General features: G+C 43.1%; 1 protein-coding gene across 10 annotated transcripts in view; it reads right to left on the bottom strand.

Moving 5' to 3' along the window:
* OSBPL3 (oxysterol binding protein like 3) overlaps positions 1-21,159 on the bottom strand; it is a 188,099-nt gene extending 166,940 nt beyond the window's left edge. For 3 of the 10 annotated variants that reach the window (XM_054494372.2, XM_063667467.1, XM_063667470.1), the window contains exon 1: positions 20,720-21,014. The gene's annotated coding sequence lies outside the window, so the exon portion shown is untranslated. Of the gene's footprint in view, positions 1-19,206; positions 19,553-20,719 lie in introns of those variants that run through there. The other 7 variants (XM_054494374.2, XM_054494377.2, XM_063667469.1 and 4 more) reach the window with 6 other exon arrangements.
* Positions 21,160-26,899: the final 5,740 nt, after the last annotated feature.

Below are 26,899 nucleotides of genomic sequence, written 5' to 3'. Positions count from 1 at the left end.
TTAATTTGATCCCAACAAAACTCAAAAGGAAAGAAAAAGAAAAAGATGTGAACTCTAGGTGACCACCGGTCACCAGGGGTGACTTCACAGCCAACTTTAAACTTCCTGTTGTAAAAGGAAACACAAAAAGATAATTAGCTGAATTTCACAGATAATCCATCACAGTTCATCTTGGTCAATGCACAAACCTGGTTTTGCACAGAAGTATCACCAAGTACACAGTCCCTCCAAAAAGAAATAAGAAAAAAGATAGGATGCCATCAAGGTTTTAATTACACCCCTCGATCTTACCTTGCCCACCTTCGGGAAGTGGTTCTAATAAGCAGCGAAATTTGCAAAAGGCAGGTAGCAACAAGGAAAACCAGCAAGGGATCTGAATAATTAAACTTCGAAATAATTTTTTTAAACCTGGAACAATTCTTTGTTCATGTAATGATTTTTTAAAAAAAAATTCTTCTCCCCCTTACAAAAGGAAGGATTAGAATTAACCACTGATAATGTGAGCTAAGAATGGCATGAAGGGAAAAAGGAAGATACCTTCTTTCCCCTCAACAGCAAAGCAGATTTATTAAGGACATCTACGTCTTTAATAAAGATGGTCTTTTGGCTGACCATTCAGCCAAAACCAATCATAAACTGTCTAATACCGACCTGGTTAGTATTAGACCAATATCTGACTAGGATCAGGGGAGAGAGGCTCACCATGATCTAGCCAAGTCTAGTTGAAATTAACCTTGAAATTAACAAGAAGAAGCATCTGCTGAGGTCCTGCTATGGTCTGAATGTTTACGTACCCCACAAAAACCATATGTTGAGATTCTCACCCTCAAGGTGATGGTATTCAGAGGTGGGACCTTTGAGAGGTGATTTAAGAATGGAGCCCTCCTGTATGGCATTAGCGCTCCCACAAAAAAGCTCCCAGAGAGCTGCTGTGCCCCATCCACCATTTAGAGGACACAGCTAGAAGGTGCCCTCTATGAGAATGCAGGCCCTCACCAGACACCAAATCTGCTGGTGCCTTGATATTGGATTTCCCAGCCTCCAGAACTGAATGATACAAATTTCTACTGTTCATAAACTTCTCCATTTCTGGCATTTTATTATAGCAGTCTGAACACACTAAGACAGGGCGCACCAAGGACTGGCAGTTAGCATAGCGCATTAAACAAGGAGATCTCTCTAGAAGGGCTCAAAAGTCCATACAATAAATGAGTATAACTTGGTAAAGGACTAAATAAACAAATGCATGGATAGCATCGAGCTGGCCATTTACTCATTCATCAAGCATTTATCCTCAGTGTTCACAACATCATAAAGGACAGATATACATTATTTTTGTCTGCCCAACCAACTCTCCATTTTGGTACCAGCACATCAACCTTCCTGTTGTTTAATAAAGAGACATCTGGTGGCTCACACCTGTAATTCCAGCACTTTGGGAGGCTGAGGCGGGTGGACCACTTGAGGTCAGGAGTTCAAGACCAGCCTGGCCAACATGGTGAAACACCATCTCTACTAATACAAAAATTAGCCAGGCATGGTGGGGCATGCCTGTAATCCCAGCTACTCGGGAGGCTGAGGCAGGAGAATCGCTTGAACCTGGGAGGCAGAGGTTGCAGTGAGCCAAGATCACGCCATTACACTCCAGCCTGGGCGACGAGAGTGAAACTCTATCAGAAATAAAGAAAGAAAGACAAGAAAGATAAGAGAGACAGAAAAGAAAGAAAAAGAAAAAGAAAGCAGAGGAGAGGAGAGGGGAGGGGGAGGGGAGGGGAGGGGAGAGGGGAGAGGAGAGAGGAGAGAGGAGAGAGGAGAGAGGAGAGAGGAGAGGAGAGAGAGGAGGAGAGAGGAGGAGAGAGGAGGAGAGAGGAGGAGAGCAGAGGAGAGCAGAGGAGACACTTGGCCCATGCCTGGCCAGTAACAGCCCTGACAACTCTGGCCCCAGTAGCTGGTTTAGGATTAGGCACATGACCCAGGTGGGAACAACCAGAGCGAAGAAGCATCTATAGAACTAAGATTTGCTGGGCATATAGGAGACAAGCCTGTAGCTAAGACACACACAGAGAAAGCCTGCTTGAGAACGAAGTCATGTGAAAACAGGCTAAGACATGGTAAGAAACAGGGCTTTAATGGCATGACTTGAGCCCCTAGGTCCAGCTGTGCCTGAAGCTAGCACTACTTTTGGATGTTTTAGCAACATAAGCCAATAAATTTTCTTTTACACTGTCCTTATGCTGGATGAGTTTCTGTCACTTGCAAACAAATGCCCTAATATAGCACCATTGTTGAATTCTTTTAAAACCCTTTATAGGAATAATTCTTCAGCCAGAGTGCCCACCCTCAATTATAATAAAAAGTTTTTAAATATTTTTGAAATGTAACATTCTGAGAAATGAATATGAAATAAGGTTGTCCCTTATTATTCCCTGCATCTTCAGAACTTTTTGATGACTGAATTATTTCCGCTTACAAAGGAAAATAAGCTTCTTGGCATAACTGATTTTTCACATCCGATCCTAATACCAGGTTGTTTGGGCTTTTAGAGCAGTAAAAACCTGTCTGCTCAGTTCTATTTTTGTGGATGTCAGGAGTTCACAGGATAAAGTGAAATCTGAGGGGTCTGCTGCTTGAATTCACTTCTTTCTTGAATTCATCCTCCCCCATGGAAAGGAAGGGGGTGTTGGATTCTAAAAGCCACTCTTCTGCCAACTTCCCCAGAACACAGAGGCCAGTCATGTGGTCAAACCACAGCTGCAAAATGCTGATGTCAGCAGTGCCACTCTGTGGGTCTGTAATTGGTTCACCATGACAAAACTCCATTCCAACCAGGCAACACAGACTCACAAGAATCTGGCCAGCCCACTTTCCCTTTTTTGCTGATATCTGCCCAGGGCAGACAGCAGCACATCCGTCTGAGTGCACATCTGACTGCCTATGCACAAGGACCTGGGTGAGATGGGAGTATACTGAACCAGACTCTGAGTGATGGAATCTGCCAGCATAGCATGGAGTGGTAAAAAAGGGGCAGGACTGCAAGTTCAGAGGACCTGGTCCTAGCCTGGGATTTGCTACCAAAGAGGCGTAACCTTAGATAAACCATTTCACCTTTTGAGGTGTCTATTTTCTTATCTTTAACATGTGAGGAGTGGAAACAGATCAGTGTTTTTCACCGTGGGTAGTAAACCATGTAGTGGGTGATGAAATCAATTTAGTGGATGAAGACCAACATCACCCATACAAAAAATGATTCTAGAGGAGGGACAAGGACTATATAAAATTAGCCTGAGTACCTTGTAGTGCCAAAAAGTAACAACATGCTAAAAAATATCCACAATGATGGACTTAAATCAAAGGGATACAGGAGCCAACCAAAAGCACTCCTAATAGCTAAAGCTGGACGAACTTCAGCAATAAAATAAAGTACTACTAAATTATAATCCAAAGTATATAATAAATATCAATGGATCCACACTGATTAAAAAAACTGATTGAATAAACAAATGGAGAAGAAGAAACAAATCCAACTCACAGAAGAATGTCAAATAATTTATGTAGCTACACTGCCCTCAAAGAAGTACAGTGTAACTCCCCACTCCTTAAGTATGAGCTGTGCATAATAACTTACTTCCAAAGAGTATAGTATGGAAAGGGGAAGAAAAAATAACCATATGGTGGAGAAGCCTGACAAACACTACCTCAATCAGATGAGCAAGGTCAACATGACCAAAACTATAAATCATGCTGATAACCTATACTCTTGATATGATGTAATGAGAATGGCATTTTACCTCTGTAATCTTCTTCCCCAAAACCCATAACCCCAGTCCAATACAAGAAAATCATCAGACAAATCCCAGTGGAGACATACTCTACAAAATACTTTACCACTACTCCTCAAAGCTCTCGAGGTCATCAAACACAAGGAAAGCCTGAGAAACTATAGAGCCAAGAGGAATCTAAGGAGACATGGCAACTAAGATAATGTAGAACCCCACATGGAGTCCTGGAACGGCAAAAGGACACTAAGGAAAAGCTAAGGAAATCTGAATAAAGTATAGATTTTAGTTATTAATACTGCAACAGTCCTGGTCTATTAATTGTGACAAAAGTATACTAAGGTAAGATATCGACAATGGGAAAACCACTTGGGGCATATGGGAATTCTTTGTACTATCTTCACATCTTTTCTCTACCTCTAAAACTATTCTAAACTTAAAAGTTGTTTTGTGTTGGGAGCTGTGATTAAAATAAGTAAAGTTGGACAAACATTGAGCAATACCTAAGCAGATGATCTCGAAGCTTTTTACTAGCTTTAAAGGCAATGTTTTGGGAAGTATTTTTAATAGGCATGTTGTATTAATTAATTATTGTGCTTTTCTTATTATTTGTAATTGATACTACTGGGTCACTAAAGTGCATGAGTTCAGAAGTAGAGTTAGGGAAGTTATGGAAACCATTCATTCATTTATTCAACAATAAGTATGTGCTCTGTATTATGTCTTCAAAAAATATTTACTGTGAATGCATGAGGGAAAGGATTCTACATCTCCCTAATTTTGTTTTGTCTCAAAATCATTTGAATAAAATGTAGTATTTTCCAAGGAAAAAAGACAATGTAGAAGGAGCAATAAATCTACAGTAAGAAAATCTAGATATAAGTATGAGCTCAACTATTTTTGCCCCTAGGGTAAGTCAGTCATCTGTCTTCAATCTTATTTTCCTTAGTCATCCAACAAGGTTAATAACTCCCCTGCCTACCTCACAGGGTTATTTTGTTGTGAGAAGCAACATATATTAAAGTGATTTACAAATGTGGAAGTGTTATATAAAATAAGGGGGTTATGACAATCTAATGATAACCAGAATTCTCTGGTTCTTCTCGGAATCAGAATGGACTCCAGGCTGGTCAAGACTTGGTCTTTTGCCTGCTGAACCAATGCTTGGATCTGCTAAGGGGTCCGTGAACCAGAGTCAGTATCTCCTAATAACTTATTAGAATTGTAGAATCTCAGGTCCCGTTAACTCAGAAACTCACTAAATCAGAAACTGTGGGGGTGGGGCCCAGCAATCTGTTTTATTAAATAATTAATTTGTTTGTTTTTGTAGAGACTGAGTCTCATTATTCTAACCAGGCTGGTTTTGAACTCCTAACCTCAAGCAATCCTCCCACCTCAGCCTCCCAAAGTGTTGGGATTATAGGCATTAGCCACTGTGACGGACTCAACTCAGTGTTTTACCAGTCCCTCCAGGACACTCTGACACTGCTGAGGTTTAGAACCACTTCCCTCAAGGGTGTGTCCCATTCACGTGGCCCCACCCCTCCAGCTGGCTCCCTGCCCAGCCAGAATGTTGTCTTGCCCTTGTTTCCTCCAAACCCCCTTCACATCCACTGACACCTGGCTAAGTCTCACACAAGTCCTCTAAGAGAGAGAGGAGGAGAAACAGTACTGTTAAAAGGATGTGGAAGGTCCATGACTTGCTAAACCTCAGCCTGAGTTAACTAGCTACAGCAAGACCCACAGATCTCACTTCCTACATGGGTATTTTCCCCAGACTGGTAAGTTCTTAGCCACGAAGAGAAATGCAGCACCTGCAGAGACCACACACTGCACATTTTACAAAAGAAACCAAACTCCCACATCCTGTCCTTCTGACCCCTAGCATCTGTCAGACAAAGGTGTCTTATCTGTGGGTCAGAAAAGGCAGTCATCTAATATAAAGATCTATCTACACCTAGCTACACGCACCCAGGAAAATAAGACCTCTGGATGCCACAAACAAGTGGGGCTTCCAGGCCCTTAATCAAGGAACAAATGATGCAGAACTCAAAGTAACAAACAAGCTGGAATGTTATTTTGCCCCACAGGATCAAAGACTAGAAAAACAGGAATTACAAGTCAGAAGTATGATGCATTGGCAGGTGTGCATGAAGAAGGCCAGGCAGTCCTTTTTCTGAGCCATGTTTAGGCCAAAGCCTTTCCTTTTTGACACCCTATTATTGGTATCATTCCTTAATGACACACACACAAAACAAACTTAAAGAAGACACTGGCCCAGAGAAAGACTGAGCTGAAAACCTAATTAGGGTGGAGTTTTACACTATGTTTGTGTATATGTATGTTTATAAGGCAAAAGAACTGCTAGTACAAACACAACGCCTCTCTAAAGAGGCTGGGCTTGTGTGTGCCTCATGAAGCTGATCATTACTTCCCAGGCAAAACTCATATATAAATCACGTACATACAAATTTATGTCAACAAATAATCATTTTTTTATTTACCGCCACTTTGCTTATTCCCCATTCACAGTCTTCTGGAAAATATATGAAAAACATCCCCTAAGTGACTAATACATAAGATAAACAATACACTGCCACACAGGCAAATTCAGCTTAAGAGACTGAATTTGCATGAGCCATCACAATGCCTGTTTGCAGACACTCTAAATCTGTATTCACAAGTCATCTACATTATCTCAAATTTTTATGACAATTTTTCCTGTTTCCTAACATCCCTCCTTCCCACAATGTACACACACAAATCTTCCAATCATACAACATTTAATTTTTGTATCTGACTACCAGTTGAACTGATTAACACATATTCCCTTGCTCAAAACATTCTGTAGCTCTCCAATGGCCAGAGGATGAAGTAGCCAGGCGCCACCCTCGGGTTCCCATGAATTCTTACCCTACAGCTGCAAGGGATAACACTGTTTCCACCTTTGCTCATCACTCCCCTCTACCTGAAATGTCCTTCTCTCCCATTTCTCTACCTTTTGAAATTGTACCAGGACACTTCAAGGTCCTGCTCTATTAACACCCTTCCCATGAGATCTCTCCTGGTTTATTCTTTGAAATTACCCTCCCCAACTCAACAGTTATCATGGAAAAAGTACCCACCCCAGAGAACGATTGTGAGAATTAAATCAGGTGATGTTCTTTCAAAAAGTACGGAGAATAGTGTCTCACTTCCAGCAAATACTTCATTAAGAAACTGCCATTATTATTATTTTATGGTCCTCCAATCTTTGTGACTAGTTACCCTTCCCCTACCTACCTCTTGGCTTACCTTCCCCAAGGTACTACATGCTTCCCCCTTTCTCTCCTGGGACCTGCCTCAAAGGTTCTACAGGTAAAGGCCCCCTTAACTGTCACAATTTTAACTAAACTGCTGACTCCCAGAACTGATCAACAGCTCTGCCCTCTCTCTTGCGCTGTTGCTGGACATGTCTGTGCTGATACCACCCATACACTTCAAGCTCAGCATATGCAAAACCAAAAGCACTCTCTTCCTCTAAGATCTACTCATCTTCCTATTTTCCCCAGCAGTAGTCAATGGCACCATAAATAACACAGTCACATAGGCCTGAAACTCTGCAGTTACTTTTTGGTTTGCTTTATATATTTACTTGGAGTAACACATTTACTTGGAACAATATTCAAAAGGTATAATTTCAACTTCACACCTATCCTGCCTTCCGTTACCCCTTCCTAGGAGAGTCTGATGTTATAGCAACCTCTTGTATAACCTTAAAAAGATATTTTATATTTTTATATATACAGTGAGTACAATTAAAGGTTTATCAACCAGCTCTCTGGAAATACAAAAACAAAAATATCCTCATGTGTTATGTTTCCTGATTTCCATGGTGTAAAAACTCCCACTGTGGCTGGCTTCAAACTACCAACATGAAGTAATCAGCCAAGGGCTTGGGAAGTCACGCACAGTTGGTTCCCACATGCCGGTGTAAACTGGCTTCAGCACACCAGTTTTTTTGTTTTTTTTTGAGTCGGAGTCTCCCTCTGTCACCCAAGACTGGAGTGCAGTGGCGAGATCTTGGCTCACTGCAGCCACTGCCTCCCGGGTTCCGGTGAGTCTCCTGCCTCCACCTCCTGCGTAGCCGGGATTACAGGCACACACCACCACGCCCAGCTAATTTTTGTATTTTTAGTACAGACAGGGTTTCACCATGTTGGCCAGCTAGTCTCGAACTCCTGACCTCAGATGATTCGCCCACCTTGGCCTCCCAAAGTGCTAGGATTACAGGTGTGAGCCACGGCACCAGCCTCAGCCCACCAATTTTATCCATGTGTGCATATATGCATGAATATATGTCCATGTGTATATGCATATATTCATATAAAATATATATTATATATGGATATTCTATACTTCACTTCTTTCTTAACTTCACAATAAATCTCACATATCATTCCATGTCAGAAAATGTAGAGCTGCCTCATTTTTAACGGCTCTATTATTTTTAATTAGTACTTATTGATGAAAATTAAGTTACTTGCAATCTGGTATTTATTCAAATACTCCAAGAAACAATTTTGCATATATATCATTTTGTGAATTTTGCGTATCTGTAGAATAAAGTTCTTAGGACTGTTATTGCTGATTCAGAGAGTGCACGCATTTGCAATTTTGACAGATGCTGCCAATCGCTTGCTACAGTTTGGACCAATTTACATTTCCATCCACGATGTATGAATACCTGTTTCTTCAAACCTTTGCCAACACTGTTATCACATTTTGTGATGTTTGCCAACCCGATAGGTGAAAAATAGCATCTCAATGAAGTTTTCGTTTGCATTTTCTCCTTTTATAAGTGAGGTTAAAGTTTTCAAATGTTTAACAGTCATCTGTATGCCATTTCGTGAATTAAGTGTTCAAACTCTTTGCCTTTACAGTAACTGGCCTTTCTCGTACTAATTTGTTGGAGTTCTTTACATATTGATAAAAGTAGGTCTTTGTGATACGAATTGCAATTATTTTCCTAAATGTGTTGATTGCCTTTTGACATAGTTTTTAAAAATTGACCCCGCAAAAATGATATGTAATCAAATAAACCAATCTTTTCTTTTATAGCGTCTGGATTTTTTGTCCTATCTAGAAAGGATTTTTCCTCTTATTATTAAAAGTGTATTGTATTTTTTTGTATTTCTATTTGTTTTAAAGTTTTGATCCACGTGGAATTTATTTTTTGCCTGATTGTACCAACACCATTAATTATCCCTTGTGTAATCATCTTTGCCTTCTCCCTCAACCCTACTCCCAATCCCTAGTTCCTAGGGACTATCATTCTAACTTTCCAGTATTTTGATATTATCTGTCTTTTTTCTCCTCTCACTGTGACCATCCCAGTTCAGGTCTCATCACTTTGTGCCTGTACTCCCAGCCTCTGCCCTTCTCTGTCACCACCAGAACACTTTCCACTAAGATAGCTCTTACCGTGTCACCTCCTTGTTCACTGTTTACAGAATAGTCTTTGGACTTACTATGGGATTTAGGACTTATACTACTTGGGCCCTAATCTACCTCTCCATTCCTGTATGCTCTTACTTTTCCCATTACACAGTCCTTCTCTTCATCAAACTGGATAGTCCACCAACTCTTAAAATGTCATGCCTTATTTCATCCTACCTAACCTACCACCTCTGCCTAGTATGTCCTTCCTACCTTTCCCTTCATCCCTTTTTTGTTTTGTTTTGTTTTGTTTGAGATGGTGTCTCGCTCTTGTCATCCAGGGAGTGCAGTAGCACCATCTCGGCTGACTACAACCTCCACCTCCCCGGTTCAAGTGATTCTTCTGCCTCAGCCTCCGAGTAGCTGAAATTACAGGTGCCCACCATCATGCCCAGCTAATTTTTGTATTTTTAGTAGAGACTTGGTTTTACCACGTGGCCAGGCTGGTCTCGAACTCCTGACCCCAGGTGATCTACCCGCCTCAGCATCTCAAAGTGCTAGGATTACAGGCATGAGCCATCGCACTCGGCCCCTTCATCCCTTTCTTTATCTCAATCCTATGTGCCCTTCAAGACGTGTCTCAAACACTCACTTCTCTGCAAAAGCATCTCCCTCACTCCTCCTGAGCTCCTATAGCACTTTAATATCTTGTTTATATAAGTAGAGAAAAGATGGATCAATATATAGGGATATAGATATAGATAGATAGATAGATAGATAGATAGATAGATAGATAGATATAAAAAACACAATTGTAGGGAGAAGGAGGAGTACTATAAACATATATATCCCAAACTGAAGTGAACATTCTTTGAGGTCAGGGGCTGTGGCTAATTAACATTTGCCTGCTCCCTGCTTCTAGGCAGCACCTTGTACATAATAAATTGTTTTTAATAAAACGAAAATGTCTGGAGCTTAAAACGTTAGTGTGCATCATAATCACCTGAAGGGTTAAAACCAGTTTTCTGGACTCCACCCCCAGAGTTTCCAATTGCATGGGTCTGGGCCCCACCCAAGTTCTGCTAACAAGTTCCTAGGTGACACTGATACATCTCCTGGAGTCACACTTTGAAAACCACTGCTTCAGACCATTCCTCAAACCTCAAAGTAAAAGCCTTTAGAAAACCGGGGCAAAATGTGTCCAAAAGTCTCACGGACAAGAAAATCCTCTCAAACTGGGTGTCAGTTATGTATAGATTTCATCCTGTCTACCCTGTCCAGCTCAAAGAGGCAGTGGCCCAAGGCCCCAGAGGCAGGTACCACAGGAACTACATCCATCCTCCGAGCCTCGGACTTCCAGCCCAGTGCTGTTCAGCACACAGAGGGGGTCTCTGGTCAAGGGCTTGGCAATAGAGGCCGAATGACCTGACTGTACCCCAGTTCTGCCGCTTGCTCTCTGTGTGACCATAGGAAAACTACTTCACCCTCTCTAAGCCTGGATAGCCAGGGTTCTTTGGGTGGAAGCAACAGAAAGCAATTTGGTAAATGAAGCCAAAGAAAATGTATTAGAAAAAAAATCAGTTCAAGGAACTAAGAGGAGGCTGGAGAGGCAAACCCGGGCACAGCTCCGTAGGATGGAAAGCTACACCACAACAAAGCTGTATGCACAGATGGTCTGGCCATGACACATCTCGCAGCAGACTCTCCATGACCCTCCCACACCCAGAGTCCAGAGGGAGGCATGTGACTGACCTGGCTCACAGGGCCACAGCTGAGGGGAATGGGGCCACTCCTTCTGGTCCCAGCAGACTATATCCAAAGGCAAGAAGTGATTTCTCAAATGGAAATCAGGAAAGGTAAAGGGATGTTGGAAAAACCAAAGAGCAAGTGACTGCTCCCCAGCCTCTGTTTTGTCATTGGTAAACTGGAATGATAGTAACCACCTCCTAAGTTGTAAGATCTAACGAGGTAGTGTAAGTAAAGCACTTAGCCTGGCACATGGGGAGTGCCCAACAGCTACTGGCTGCCACTGTTATCACTGTTATTCATAATTACCTCCACTTTCAAAGGAAGGATGGTTTCCCATTCCCTAATAACTCCAACAAGCTCCGAAGGAAACCTCAGTTAACTCTATATATGCCAGGAATTTGCATGAAGCAGCCCTACACTTGGGAAAAACCCAAGTGGGCTTCCCTGTATTCTTTTAGGCGTCACATACCCCTAACCCACTTTGCCTCAGATGCCAGACAACTGAGCTACACTAGAATCTAGCCAGCAAGTTATTTTAAGCTACATGCACGGCTATGCTGGAGGACAGGTTGTTAGATATCATTCTGTTTCTGCTATAAAGGTGTTAAAAACTCAATTTTGGATTCAACTCCCATTAGCAAATAAACAAACCTGTGTGTTGCATCAGAGAGAGAAATTCAAAACCTCAAAAGAGTTGTTAAGGCCTCCTCCCACTCAGTTCTACATGGCCTCCAGCAATGGCAGAAAGGCACAAAAGGGCAGGACTCTGCTCATCTCATCCCCCTTTGAGGATTCCCCAGCCACATTCTCTTTTCTCTTCCTTCAGCAGCCTGAATCACAACCTACAAAAAAATGGAACTTTTCTCTCCAGGGTCCCAATTAAAAGCCAGACTCATTCCCTTTGAGCCACATCTCCCCACTGTAATTAATGAATTATCTGCAACTCTTTAATGTCTACATCCCCTTCTAGTCTGTAAGCTCCTTGAAGGGAGGTTCCACATCTCTTCAATTCATCACCACATCCCCTGCACCCAGCCTGGTGTCTGGCACATGGCATGTGCTTAATAAATATTTGTGAAATGTATCAGCAAAAATCTTAGTGCACGCTTTAATTCTAGGGAGGCATCTACTTCAAATTTAATAAGAGTTGCTGAGATTAAAAAATATATACATAAATATACATACACACATATACATATACATATATGTAGATTAAAATATATATATTAGCTTTAGCTTCTAAACATTTCAGATGACTGTCCACCACAAATTACTTGGGGAGGGAGAAATATTTGTTTTATAAGATATAAACTATAATTTTAAAGTTCTTGTAACTATTACGATATTAGATATCAAGACAGGAAACCAGTGTGGGAATCTTTACAAGTACTACATTTTAATACATATTTGGAGAAATGTTACATTGAGGAAAGTATCTGACCCACACAATACTAAAAATAAAGATTTTAGTATTTTAACTGTAAAGGGTAAACAAAATAGCAAACTTTATTTATAGTAACTGTCAGGGATCCTCTGCCAATCCCACACTGGATTGCTCATTGCAATTTTATTCTGTTCTGCTTTACATTTAAGCTATTTTTTAACTCAGATCTACTCTCACACAATCTCAGAAATCACAGATGAAAATTCTGCTGATTGTTCATCCAGCCCACACCCACTCAGAGAACTAGGTTGATTATCTCAGATATTTTTTTCATAAGTAAACACAGACATATAGACAGCAACATAATTTTCATCTAAAGAAATTTTTATGAAAGAAATTTGCTTCTTGGCTTTAAACCCACACATTATTATTATTCCCTAACAATCATATTCCACTCATACTCAAGGGGTCTTGGAGCATCTAGAAACAACCATATTCTGGCTCTCAAACAACAGACTTCGGTAGAGGCAGTTATAAACCAAGTCCAGAGAAAATTCAATTTCAGGGGTACAAACAAGTGGCTAAGAACAAGGAAATTACCAGTGAGTCGTCTGTATTTTTCTAAGATGAAGGAAATATATCATCAACTTCAAAACAAAATCATTTAGATTAATAACTAAAGAAGCAATTCTTCACACTGCTATTCTATTTATTATTATAAAAGAATTTTTAAATGTTCACATAGCTTAAATAAGCCCAGGAATGATATTGGAAGGCTATAGCCTGCCTGCTACAAGCTTCTGCAAAGAAGCACCTTTGAAAAAAATCAGTATTTCCCAATCCTTTCATACCAGAGGAATCCTTTATAAAAAATATGATACTCCAGACTTTAAAAAAGATGGCTTTGATATTTCTAAACTTTTTATTATGAAAACTTTCAAACATATACAAAAGTATAGCACTGCACTGCCCAGCTGAAATGTAATAGGAGCCATAGATATAATTTTAATTTCTTAAGTAGACAAAGAGTAAAAGAAAACAAGTTAGTTTTAATTATACATTATTACAATATATTCAAAATATTATCATTTCAACATGTGATGTTTAAAAATTGAGGTATTTTTACATTATTTTTCATACTAAATCTTTGAAACTCAGTGTATGCGTTATACTTACGGCACTTCTCAGTAAGGACTAGCCACATTTTAAAGGCTGAATAGCCACATGCGACCAATGGCTGCCCAGCAGACAGCACAGATAGAGAATTCATCACCCAGCTTCAATAATCGTCAGCTCATGGACAGCCTTGTTTCCTCTGTACTCCCTCCTCACCCCCAGATTATTTCAAAGCAAATCCTAAAAACTGTAGCATTGCAGCCATGTTCAAAGTTCCTTGACTCTTTTTAACAGTTGGTTTGTTCAAATCAGTATCTAAACAATCAACTATGAGGACCTCTTTTTAATGACAAGACGTTTTGCTGACTGCAACATAATAGGAGTTACACTTTTAGTAAAATATTGCAGTCATCTGAATGTTTATTACGCATCTATCTTGTGCCAGGTTCTGTTCTAGCCCCAAGATAAAACAGCGAACAGGGCTCAAAGGAACTTCTGGACTACACATTAGGGTCACATTAGCATCAAACTTTTTTAGAAATGCCAGTCCCATCAGCTAGCAAACAGATAAATAAAACCGTGGTATATACATACAATGGGGTATTACTAGGCAATAAAAAGGAATGAAGTACTGATACATGCTACAACAGGAATTAACCTTGAAAACAACAAACTAGGTGAAAGAAGCCAGACACAAAAGGCCACATACTATATGACTCCCCTTATATGAAATGTCCAGAATAGGCAAATCCATACAGGCGTAAAGTAGATTAGTGGGTGGGGATTGGGGGAATGGACGGGCAGTATGGGGAATGACTGGTAATGGGTGCAAACGTTTTTTAGGGGGTGATAAACGTTTTAAAATTATGGTGATGGTTGCACAACTCTGAATATACTAAAATCCTTTAAATTTTGTACCTTTAAACGGATGACTTGTATAATATGTGAATTGTGTCTGAATGGTGAGTGGTGAGCTATGAGTCTAGACAGGGAAGCAGGAGCTGATTCAGAGAGGGTCTTTCAAATCTGCTTTAAAATGTGAAATATTCACTGATCCATGAAATATTCACAAAAATTCCATTTGAATTCCATAACAATTTTAGTACATTTTTAGTAACAGCATTACCATAGTACATAACATAGGCAAAATATTTATTCTACAGACAATGATTATTACATGTGTGAATTTGAGATCTCCTTGTAATATCTCCTTGGTCCAAAGATGAGAGCAACCAGAACAGGTGCTTTTCATGGACTTAACTAGGAATTCTGTTACTTCATCATAAAATGATGATGGCATAAAATACTGCGAATCAAAACAAATTAGAAAACTAGAAAACAAAATGTCACATTCCAATTACCTTTTCACAGAATACTCTAACAAAATGCAAGCAAATATAATTAATATTCTTTTTTCAACTGAGCAGTTACTATAGATAGGACACCATGTTTAGTGATGTGAGGAATAGAAACCTAAGGAATACACACTCACCCTGCCTTCAAAGCATTTAAAATCTAGTAAGGGAGGCAATAAGTTTGAATAAATTACTAGCACAGGAGGCAACAGGGTGAAAGGAATAGGGGAAGATAAAAGGTAAGAAATGCTGAAGGAAGGAAGGACATCAGCAACATACTTTGTGATCAGAAACTGAACTGGGAAGTTTCTCATATTTTAAAAAAACAAATGATCTGGGAAATTGGGTTTAGAGAGATTATGCTGACAAAAGTAGTTTGAGTTAAGCTTTCAAAGACTTAGGTTTTCACACGGAGAGAACAGAGAGCTTTCTAGGCAACAGGAGTGCATGGACAAAGGCAAAACACTTTGTTGATTAATAAAACTCAGACTACCAGCTCACAGGGTTGGGGAATGATGGGATGAGGCCAAAGCTGAGCCCAGTCTGCTGGATCGTGACTTTAGGCTAAGGAATCCATATGCAAATAAGTAGAGAAAATAACTTGGGGATTGAGTCTGAGATCCACCATATGTTAGCTGCAAAGCAGTTGTGAACTTAACTTTTCCTAGCCTCATCTGGAGACTGGAGGCATAATAACAATGCCTGCTTTGATGTTACCCTGAGGATTAAATGCAATAATGCATGTACAGGAACTTCTGACAGCACTCGGCACATAAAAGTTCAGCAGCTATTACTACTGTTATTAATGTTATTATTCACTATATAAGCCACCCAAGAATTTTTAACAACATAATGACAGTGCTTAAAGAATTTACCTCACCATGGAATAAACAGAGACAGAGGTAGGAAAACCCACCTGTAGACAATGTTAGGACAGCGTGCATAAGTCCCTAAGACTCTGAACTAACATGCTGCAGGGCCTCCAGGAAAGGACCAATGTGAGAGACACTGAGACAAGAGTTAGGGTGACCCTGAAGGTGATCTGAACAGTAGTAATTGGAAAGTCAAAAAAAAAAATTTCCAGAAGGGGCCAGAAAGCTGATGAATATGTAAATTTAGACAGGAAAGGAATGTGCAGAGAACCATAAACAACTCTCAATTATGCATGGAAGACTTTTTCCACCTAACAGTTTCCATCTTCCCTAGTATCCTACACCTCAATCTCTTCCTCAGGCATTCTAGGTCGCAGGGTTCTCCAACCCTCCCTGGAGTACTCCTGAAATAGAATTAACAAATAGGAAAATACAGCACTGCCGAGAAGCACATTATACATAAAACTGCATTATCCAAACCCTTATGCAGGGGGAAATGTTACACCAGCACCCAAACTGGAATGAAGTGGAAGAAAGAAGGAATCACTAATTCCTTGCCCATTCCCTGTTTCGCCATGAGCCCCTTAGGTGCCCAACTTCTCACCCTCAGTGTCAGTGCAAGAGTGGAAAGTTGAAATGTAGTTGTTTTACTGAAAGCCTACTGCAGAAGCTTTTGGAATCAGCAGCGGTTTCTAACTCTCCACTCTGCTTACAGAGGAACTAGCTGGCTTTCCAGCACTTTCTTTAAGAGGTATAAAGCATTACTGTTCAGAGTTCATTTACCACAATGGGTAAAACCAATCAGATTTCTCTTTAGATCTAGATGAAAGGAGGATTTCCTTTCCTTCTGTATTAAAAGTCCCCAGTCTACCAGGCCCACAAACCATAAACCCAACCACAAAAATCAATGGCAGTAAGAGTCTCAGGGATTCTGAAAACAGTACAACTAGACACTTGATATCAGCACCAGAAAGTTTACAGCCCAATCTCAGATGGTTTTAATATTTGTATCATTGGACTCTATCATGACTTAACATCTAATTAGTGGGGCAAGAATTGAAGTCAGACTATTAAAAAATCTAGCTCAGCAATTTACTGGTGACCTTAGGCAAGCTCCTAAACCTCGGTTTCCAATTCTTCACCTGAAAAATGGAGATAACCTCAAACACTGCCCAGCAAGATGGTGAAAATTACAGCTTACGGGCCGGGTGCGGTGGCTTACGCCTGTAATCCCAGCACTTTGGGAGGCCGAGGTGGGCAGATCACGAAGTCAGGAGATCGAGACCATCCTGGCTAAAACAGTGAAATCCCGTCTCTACTAAAAATACAAAAAATTAGCCGGGCGTGGTGACGGGCGCCTGTAGTCCCAGCTACTCGGGAGGCTGAGGCAGGAGAACGGCATGAACCCGGGAGGCGGAGCTTGCAGTGAGCCAAGATCGCGCCACTGTACTCCATCCAGCCTGGGTGACAGAGCAAGACTCCGTCTCAAAAAAAAAAAAAAAAAAAAAAGAAATGAAAAAAGAAAATTACAGCTTACTGCAGCCTGGGAGTATCTGGCTTATGATGTAACTATTAACGATTACTGAAAATATATCTCAATAATAAAACAGTAAATCTTTTGGCTGAGCCATAGCTTTTGATACAAATAAAGCTAAATGTCTATTAGCTGTAATGGTGGAAACCACATTTTAGTTTATTGGAAGAGGTCAAGCACAATAGAGACAAAATGGGCTGGAATCCTAGTTCTGCCAGGATAACCTTGGCAACACTGGTTAACCTGCTGGACCCTCAATTTCCCATCTGGTTAAAAATACCTAGCTAACAGACTTCCGTAAGTTTAATGCGGTAATCTACAAAAGTTCCTAGTATTGCTATTTGTTAATTTTCCCAACAGTAAAAAAAGGATAAAGATGGAAAATCAAAATCAGCTATGAAATTCTCATTCCTCATATTTACAGAGAAGGTTTCATTTATTCATTCTATAAATGTTTATTGCAAACTTACTGCGTGTTCTTGACACAGGGGATCAAGTGATGAACAAGACAGACAAGGTCTCTGAATTCATGGTACTTACATCCTAATGAGGGAAGGCAGATAACCCAATAACCCAAGGAGACAATTTCAGAGAGAAATTTAAGTGCTGTGAGCAACAGCAAACAGGTGATGTGGCTTGGCTGGAGGGGATGGTCATTTAGCTTGGATGCATAAGAACCCAGGCCTGCTTGACTGATCTCCTATAGCCAGGAGGACCTCACCTTGTATGATACTTGCGGGGTACAGTGCAGATGATGAGAAGACAGGCCTTCGCTTTCACCTATCTGTGGAAGTATCTCTTTTGCAGCTGTAGTTTAAAATATTTCTAAATGCCCTCATCCCAATACTCAAACTCTGAGGGTCAGAGCAACACCTAGGGGGTCTCAAGCACCTCTGCGCAATATGCAGACACATGGAAACCGACAACTTCACAGTCCCCTCAGCTCCAAGAGTCCCGACTGAGGAGACTGGTGGCTTGTGAGGTGGAGAAGGACAAGCACAAGTGTGCAGAAGGCAGCAAGCAAGTTGCGTTGCCGAAGGAGGGGCGGCGCGCCCCTGCTTAAGAAGTATCTGGACGACCTGCGACAGTGCCCATCAGCGACTCCAGAGGCCACAAACGCTCCCCGGGAAGCTGGGCAGCGCTAACAGGCTGCTTGGGAGTTTCTGGCTTATGATGACAGTATTTAAAGAATTTACCTGACCACGGAATAAACAGAGACAGAGATAGGAAAACCCAACTGTAGACAATGTTCAGACAGAGTGCATAAGTCCCTAAGACCCTGAACTAAGATGCTGCAGGGCCTCCAGGAAAGGACCAATGTGAGAGACACTGAAACAAGAGTTAGGGTGAGCCTGAAGGTGATCTGAACAGTAGTAATTGGAAAGTCAAAAAAAAAATTCCAGAAAGGGCAAGAAAGCTGATGAATATGTAAATTTAGACAAGAAAGGAATGTGCCCTGGGCCTCCAGCCCGGCACCGGTGAGCTGAGTAAGCCGGGGTTGGAAAGGCCGGCGAGCGGAGCGCCTGCCCCGCGAGCGTTGTCTCAGTCTCTCCGGCGCGCCCCATCCCGCGGATGTGGTAAAGCGTCGCGCTCGGTCCAATTTACCAGGCTTCCTGCACCTCTAGCCCCGGCGCAGCACCTCTAGCCCCGGCGCAGCGCCTCCCCGCTGCCCAGGAGAGATCCGCACGCCCTGTCCTCCCGCACCTGCGCCCCGGCCCCTGCGCTCGGCTCCTCCTGGCGGTCAATCCTCCGAGCCGTCCCTCGAGGGAAGGTGCCCTAGGGTGGGTGAGACCCGGGTCCTCCCTCCCCGGGAGCTGCAGCCGGCACCCAAGCTCCCAGGCTTGGGTCTGCCCCAGGGCCGGATCCTCCCCGGGCCACACGGGCAGACCCCGGTCCTGCAGAAACCCGCGGCGCCCCCCAAACCGCAGCCCTTCCGAGCCCGCGCCGCCGCCAGGCACCCCCGACACCCCGGCCCCATTTAGGCGGGCGCCCCGCCGCTCACCTGAGCGCTGTGCAGTCGGAGACGCTCCCTAGTTCCCCGGGGCCGGGCTCCGGGGTTAGCGCACAGAACCGGGAGAAGGCAACCCCGGCTTCTCCGGTCCCCCCGCAACTTGCAGCTGACAGCTCCCGCACCGGCCGCCCGAGTCGGGGGCGGGGATGGCCACTTGCGGACAGACTGCAGGGCCGGAGCCGCGCTGCGCACCGGCCGCGTCGCGCTCGGGTCCCCTCTCCCGGGCCGGCTGGCGGGCGCCACCAGCACGCGGCCAGTTCTGAGTACTTTGCCCAGAACTTCTCCGCGCGCGCCGCCCGGCGATTAGCCCCAGGAGCCGCGCAAGGGCGGGACCACAGGGGAGGGGCCTGCGAGGCCCGGGGGCGGGGCCCCGAGGGGGCGGGAGGGCGGTAGAGTGACGCACAATCTCACCAATCAGAAGTCGCTTTTCGGGAAGGAGGTGGGGCGATACCCTCGGAAGAAGCCCCCGGATTCCATGACGCAGGGAGGGGAACTAGGGACCCCGGATTCCGGACGGGTTGGGAGGGCGGAGGGAGGCGAGTCCTGCGGCGGGGCACTGGGTGGGGCTGCCGGTGGCCCAGCTCTGTGCCTGCGCGCGGTAGGCGTTCGGTAAATGTTCTTCTAGTGGCTTTTCCGGGCCAGGGAAGGAGGAAAAAGTGAGGCCAGCGCGGGAGGGGCCGGTTTACGGAGAAGGCTCCAGGGGACCCTTGCGGTCGCATAGGCTAGGAGAACTCGACCTCCCGAGAAAGTCAGACTGAGGCAGAGGAGTCGAGAACGGAGGAAATACATAGGGAGGCAGCACTCTAGGCACGAGATGACAAAGGACAGCATCAGTGTGAGACCCGGGGCTCGGAGACCGTGACCCTACCTCCAGAGGCAGCCGTGCAGATTCGTGCCGGGGTGATTTTGTTCTGTGCAGTTTATGTGCAAGGGGGTAGGGGGTGGGGAGAGCACCGTCGTGCTATTAAATCTCCCTGAAAGACGGGAAAGTCCACCCGACTTGACTTCCCACTAGCCCAATGGCCTTCTTTGATCCTAGGACGAATGCAAGCAGCTGATGGTTTGGGGTCAGTTTGCAGACTGCAAATGTGTCGAGTGCCGCAGGTGGCGGGTGGGAAGGGCGTGAGCATTTAGTGAGCACCTAGTATATGCCAGGAGCAGTTGCGAGCTTTCAACTGTGAGAAAGGCGCACCAGGCTCCAGTACTCACGGGGCTTGCATTTTTTGTGGAAAGGCAGACAATAAAGAAGAGAATATACTTATCTATGCAAAAAATAAAAGGCTGACAGACTGTTAGTACTGAGAGGAAGGCCAAGTCCACTTTCGAAAGTGGTTTAGCGCGTGATGGGGCCCTCACCCTGAGGGCCTCTAGGCGAGGGTGGCTTTTACCCAGATTCCTGAGCCTGGGAAAGGAGCTGTCACACCCAGTCTCGCACAGAGCGTTCCAGAAGAAGGTAATAGCAAATATAGGATATTTAGCCTCCCTGAAGACCCAACAAACCGACCTCACCGAGCTGGGCACCGCGCGTGGCTCGCTGGGCTCGGCGCCTGGGACAGAGTAAGGGCTCCACAGTGTTAAATCCCCCTGCCAACCACCATCTGCAGCGCTCGACGCATTTCCAGTCTCCAAACTGACCCCAGTTCAAGGTTTCTGAGACTCTTTTCCGGAGCTATCCTGTTCACATTTCATTCACCACGCTCAGATCTCCGCTTTCTGGAACCATCCTCCTCGCGAAATGTCTAGGACTGCCTGTTTCGGATCTGGCAGGCGGCGGGCGAGGGCGGGAGGCGCCAGAGATGCTGCTGAGCAAATCGACTGTCATGCTGCCCACGTCGGCACACGGAGAAGCTTATTGGAGAAGATTTCAAATCGAATGACTCCGCGGTTCCTAAACCACCTCGCAAAGCCCGACCAGCGCCAGGTGGCTGGACGGGTAGTGGAAGGACGCGTCTGGCAGGCGCGCGGACCGTCCAAGGAGGCACCTTGCCCACGCCCAGCCCTGGCGTCGGAGCAGCTTAGACTGGGTTTTCCCAAACCTCCTTCCGTTTTTCTGTAATTTCTCTCTGAGAGAGGCTTGCTCTGTCCTCCTCCTGCCAGTCCCTTTCCTCGTTCAAGCTATTTTCTTTCTTTTGCTTTTGCTTACCACCTTCAGCCTCTCCGCCTGTTTCTTTAGCATTGGTTTTTCTGTAGGAGACAAGCCTTCAATCCGAAAGGAAGTGATTTGCATAGGGCTTTGTTGTTTAGCATCCTGTTCTGGGATTTTTCATTAATGTCTTCCAAATCAAATAATAATAGAGTGTACATTCTCTCTCTCTCTTTCTCTGTGTGTGTGTGTGTGTGTGTGTGTGTGTGTGTGTGTGTGTACTTGAGGCAGTTAATTGGACAGGATGAGAGAATTATTCACATTGTGCCTTGTCTCCAAGTAAAGGAGGAATCGTACTGTGGCTTTTCATAGTTTCATTTCCTCTTCTGCTCCTAAATAAGCTTCCAGGCTCTCCAGCTCCTAAAATCAAAAGGAAAAAATAAAAATAAAAGTTGAAACCCACGCAGAGCTAATTATTCTTGAAAAAGTTTGTTAATGTTCTAAAATTAGCTTTCTCCTCAGAGTCTTATTTTAAAATAACGATTTGAATGTCTAATAAAGACCAGTGGTTCCATATTAAGAGTTCCTAGAGACCCTCTTCTTTGAACTGTTGAACAAATAATTTTTCTCTTTGGAGACACGCCCACCACAGTGGGAATTTTTCACATTTGGCACAGTGGTCTTAGCTTCTGAAATTGGTAATAGGTAAGCGGGTGCTACTTGAGTTTGCATGTTTTGATAGTAAAGGAAATGAGGGCCTCTAGAATCAGACTACCTCAGTTCGTTCTTGTGATGACCACCTGATTCTGCGATCACCTTTCCTTGTCTGTAAAATGGAGATACTTATGTACCTGCTGGACTACAGGAAGAGTTTGATCATCCATTTGCAAACAATTTCCACATAGTCTAGTGCAGAGTTCTCAACCTCAGCACTATTAGCACTATTAACATTTTAGGGAGATAATTCTTTCCTGCTGGAGGTAAAGGTTGGCGGGGGTGCTGTCTTGTGCATTTAGCAGCATCTCTGGCCTCCACCTACTAGATTCAAGGAACACCCTGTCCTCCCCAGTTGTAACAACAAAAAATCTCCAGACTTTTGCCAGAAGTCTTTTGGAGGGCAAAATCCCACCTAATGAGAACCACTGGCATAACACATAGTAAGTGCCTACAGGAGGCGCTTTTCCGCTAAGTCCAAATAGAGCTTCAGAATCGTTCTCAACACTGCAAGAAGCTGCCACTGATAGGCCAAGATCAGCATCTAAGATAATGCTGAATTGCCATTCTGGGGCTAGATGAACTTTAAGATTCCTAATAGTGTCAGTCTTCTGATACGATTACAAGTGAGGAGGAACTATTGTTTATCACTTCATCAACTTCTTTTATGAAGGGGTGGCGGAGCAAGGCCCAGAAACTTCCCAGTGTCTTGACCATAATCATACAGCCTATGAATGGTCAGAGGCTAAGTCTCCAACCCTCTTAAAGAGCCATCTTTTTGCCACATCTACTGCCTATGGAAAGTGGGAAAAACACTTACCTAAAGCAGAGTTGCCACCCTCTCCACCCTGTACAGCCCTACTCATCTTCTTCCTCCTTCACTTTTATCTGAAAAATGAATCAAAGTATTTAGTTACATATAAACACCTTGTAAGCATTCTTTCACAACGGTTAGTATAATTCTTGATATGGATTGTTCAAAAATTCACCAATTTCTTTATTAAATATAGATTGCCTGCTTTGTATAAGGGATCATTCTTAGCAAGCACTTTAAAGTGAATAAAAATGAATCAGTGAGTGTCCCTTCAGTGCTTTTATAGTTTTCTCTATTGGGCAGATCAGATGTGGACATAAATAACTACAACACAAGCTAAAAAATGGAAAATGTCCTAAGAGGTACCAAAAATGTGTTCAGAGCAGAGAGAAATTATTTTGGGAATTAGGAGCAGAGAGCCAGTTCCTGCATGTCTTTGTTAACGTTTTTAACTTTTGAACAAAAATTTATTTATTACAGTAAAGTTATCCTTGTAGAGGAAGTTGCAACATTGTTAGTTTTCCTGGTTCAGATATATTTCCTGCTTAGTTTAAGTCAATACGATCAGTGCAACTAAAAGTCACAGGTTATTCTAATTCTAAATTGTTTTTCATCAGCTGTTTACAATTTCTGGGACAGTCTAGAGGAAGATTGCTCACCTTTAGTTTCCTTTCTTTTCTTTTCTTTTTTTTTTTTTTTTTGTTGAGACAAGATCTCACTGTTGCCTAGGCTGGAGTGCTGTGGTGGTGTTCCAAGACCAAACTAAGTGTTGGGCTGCTATTTCTCGTGGCCCAATAATGAGATGCAGATGAACTGGGGAGGAAAAGAGTTTTTATTTTTGCAACTGGTTATGGGGAGAAGGCCTGGAAATCATCGCCAGACCAACTCCAAATTACAAAGTTTTCCAGAGCTTATATACTTTCTAAGTTATATGTCTACATGTAAGTGTGCATTCATCTAAGACATAAGTAATTAACTTCTTTTAATCTGTAACTAAGGTCTGAGTCCTGAAGACCTTCCTCTGGAGCCTGAGTAAATTTACTTAATCTAAATGGGTCCAGGTGCTGGAATGATTACCCTTATCTTGTCTTCTGCTAAATCATGGAGGTTTGGGGAGTTCCTGCCAACCCCCACAATAAGCTTGTTTGTGGAAGCCTGGGGAGTTTCTTCAGACCCACAATAAAACTTGTTTAATCCTAAATGAGTCCTGTTAAGAATTCCTTCATTATTTTGTCATGCTTTAAGGCCCAGGAAAGGCCTAGGCAAAACTCTTGGTGGGCTTTTCTTATACCCCAGCCTTTGTATAAGGGCACTGGCTTTTAATATTTAACTTATCCACTCAGTCAGTACTGAAACAGTTGTTATGGAGGCCTGCATTAGTGAGACCTGGCTTGCCACAGTGTGATCTTGGTTTGCCACAACCTCTGACTCTTGGGTTCAAGTGATTCTCATGCCTCAGCCTCCCCAGTAGCTGGCACTATAGGCACACACCACCACTAACCACAGAGATGGGGTTTCACCATGTTGCTCAGGCTAGTCTCAAACTCCAGGGCTCAAGTGATCTGCCCGCCTTGGCCTCCCAAAGAGCTGGGATTACATGCATGAGCCACTGCACCCAGCCCTCCTTTAGTTTCAACAGACTAGCTTTCTCCCAAGCATTTGACAGAATCAGGTTTTTTAGCATGTTATACTGTGGAGCATAGGCTACTTGCAAAAAGGAATATAACACGGGCTTAGGGACACCAATGTCATACACATTATTAAACCATGAAACGATATTCCCTTCACGACTGAACTACCTCAGAAGTTGGGGTGAGCATTTAATTATCCTTTACTTTCTGTCTCTGTAGCACATAGACATACTATATTATTATCTGCTGTATATCCTAAGTGTAATAATAATAGCCCATGAGTTTTAAGCATTTATGTGCCAGGCATTGTCAAACTGGGCTGCCAATTGCCACAGCTCCTGCCACCATTAGGAGGCCGCCTGTCAAATCAGAAAGATTTGGCAGAATTGCCAGAACCCTGCTCCTTCTGTTACAAGCCACACCAGCAAAAAGTGTGCTTTGAATCCTGCTTCTTCCTTTATTACCTCTTTCCCGAATTCATGTCTTACGTAAGTGCATTGGGTTGGTACCTTCTAAACCACATCTGCAAATCTAACTGCAGGGGATTTGCAATGCAATTTTATCTCTCTGGCCTCTACACTATAAAAAAGCACATTAGAAGGAAATTGGGTTAGAAGTTGAGTGATCCCAGCCACAGCATTCACCATATCTTTTCCTCCAAATCTCCAACAAATATGTTGGCAGAAAAAGTCGTTATGTGTTATGCTTTTGGGTATGTTTCCTTTTTTATAGAGTAACCCAGAAGACCTTTGTGAATTCTCCCTCGTTTCCCATCCCCATATCCACTAACATCACCACTGTAGTATAAACCACCATCATTTCTTGCCTGGAAAATTGCAACAGACCAGGAGCCACCATTGCTCTTACTATAAGCCCTTCTCTACTCTGAAGCCAGAGTGATTTTTTTTTTTTTTTTTTTTTTTTTTGAAGCTGGGTCTCACTCCACCCCACAAGCTGGAGTGAAGTGGCAGGCAGAATCATGGCTCACTGCAGCCTCAAACTCCTAGGCTCAAGCAATATTCATGCCTCAGCCTCCCAAGTAGCTGAGACTACAGGCACACATCACCATGCCCAGCTAATTTTTGCATTTTTTGCTAGAGATGGGATTTCACCATGTTGCTTAGGCTGGTCTCAAAGTCCAGGGCTCAAGCTGTCAGCCCACATCAGCCTCCCAAGATGCTGGGATTACAGACATGAGCCACCATACCTGGCCCAGAGTGATTTTTTTTTTAAGCCAAATCTGATCATGAACATCTTCCACAGTTTCCCATTGCTCTTAGGATAAAGACTAAACTACTTACATGGTTCTCAACGTTCCATGTGGTCTGACATCTAACCAGCTTCATCCTGTGTCAAGTTCCCCCTTCTTCCTTTCCCTTTTTCCACATTGATCTGCTTCCAGGACTTTGTTCCTTCCTGGCATGGAGCATTTGGACAAACTTTTCCCACTCTTTGCTGGAATATGCTGTTCCTTTCTCTTCGTTTAGTTAATGCAGACTTCCTTCAGACCTCCTTCAGTCATCTGTTCCTCAGGGAAGTCCTCCTTGACGTTCACAATCAGGTCAACTCAGCCTATCATTGCTCTGGTTGAAACTAAGTTGTGTGTTTTTTTGGAGGGGTGTGGAGGAGTTGTTTGTTTTGGTAGCACCTATCACAGTTGAAATTATGTTTATTTTTGTGATTTTTCTGATTAATTTCTGTCTTCTAGCTGGATTGTAGGCTTCACAAGGTGAAGATCATGTGTACTTTTAGTCTCCTGCCAACCTAAATAACAAACAGAGAGGCTCTCTAAAAGAAAATATTTATTCATGGACAGGGCATTCCAGTGGGACTATGTGTGCCATAGTCACCTATGTGTGTATTCAGGGAGGTAAAGGCTTTTAAGGGAAAAGTGAAGAGAATTACATTAATTGTTTCTGAGATAATTATCCTTGGCTTCAAGGATCAATAACAAAGGTGGCGCCAGTTTGAGGTTGGACAGGCAGTTGCCGGGTAGACGCCCTTGCAGAGGTATTTTTTTGTGTAAGGTTGTGGTTTCTGCAGAGTCTTTGGGGATAGTTCTGGGTATCAGGCATACAAGCCTTGGAACTCTCCCTTCATGGTTTTCCCCACCTCTATTTGTCAGAGTTTTTATAACACAAATGACTCCATTTTGATTCTGACAACTTTCACACTCTCAGTGCCTGTCTCAATACCTAGCACCTAGTAAGCATTCAAATATTCGTTGAATGAATAAACAGAATCCCAAAGAATAAACTTGAATGGTGGCTGGAGCTGGGGAGATGGGAGGTGGATGCCCACCCCAGGCCCAGTGAGCAGAGATGTTATTAGAGTTAATGTGCTAGTGTTCAGGTCATAGAGATAATTTTGTAGCAATTTGACAACGGAAAGATGCTGCCTCTTATAAAGTTGCTATTTTGCCAAGGTCATAAGTTAACTGAT

Source organism: Pongo pygmaeus, chromosome 6 (genome assembly GCF_028885625.2).
Source record: "Pongo pygmaeus isolate AG05252 chromosome 6, NHGRI_mPonPyg2-v2.0_pri, whole genome shotgun sequence".
Lineage (NCBI taxonomy): Eukaryota > Metazoa > Chordata > Mammalia > Primates > Hominidae > Pongo > Pongo pygmaeus.
The sequence above is the reverse complement of the archived record's forward strand: the minus strand, read 5'-3'. Positions and strand labels throughout refer to the sequence as shown.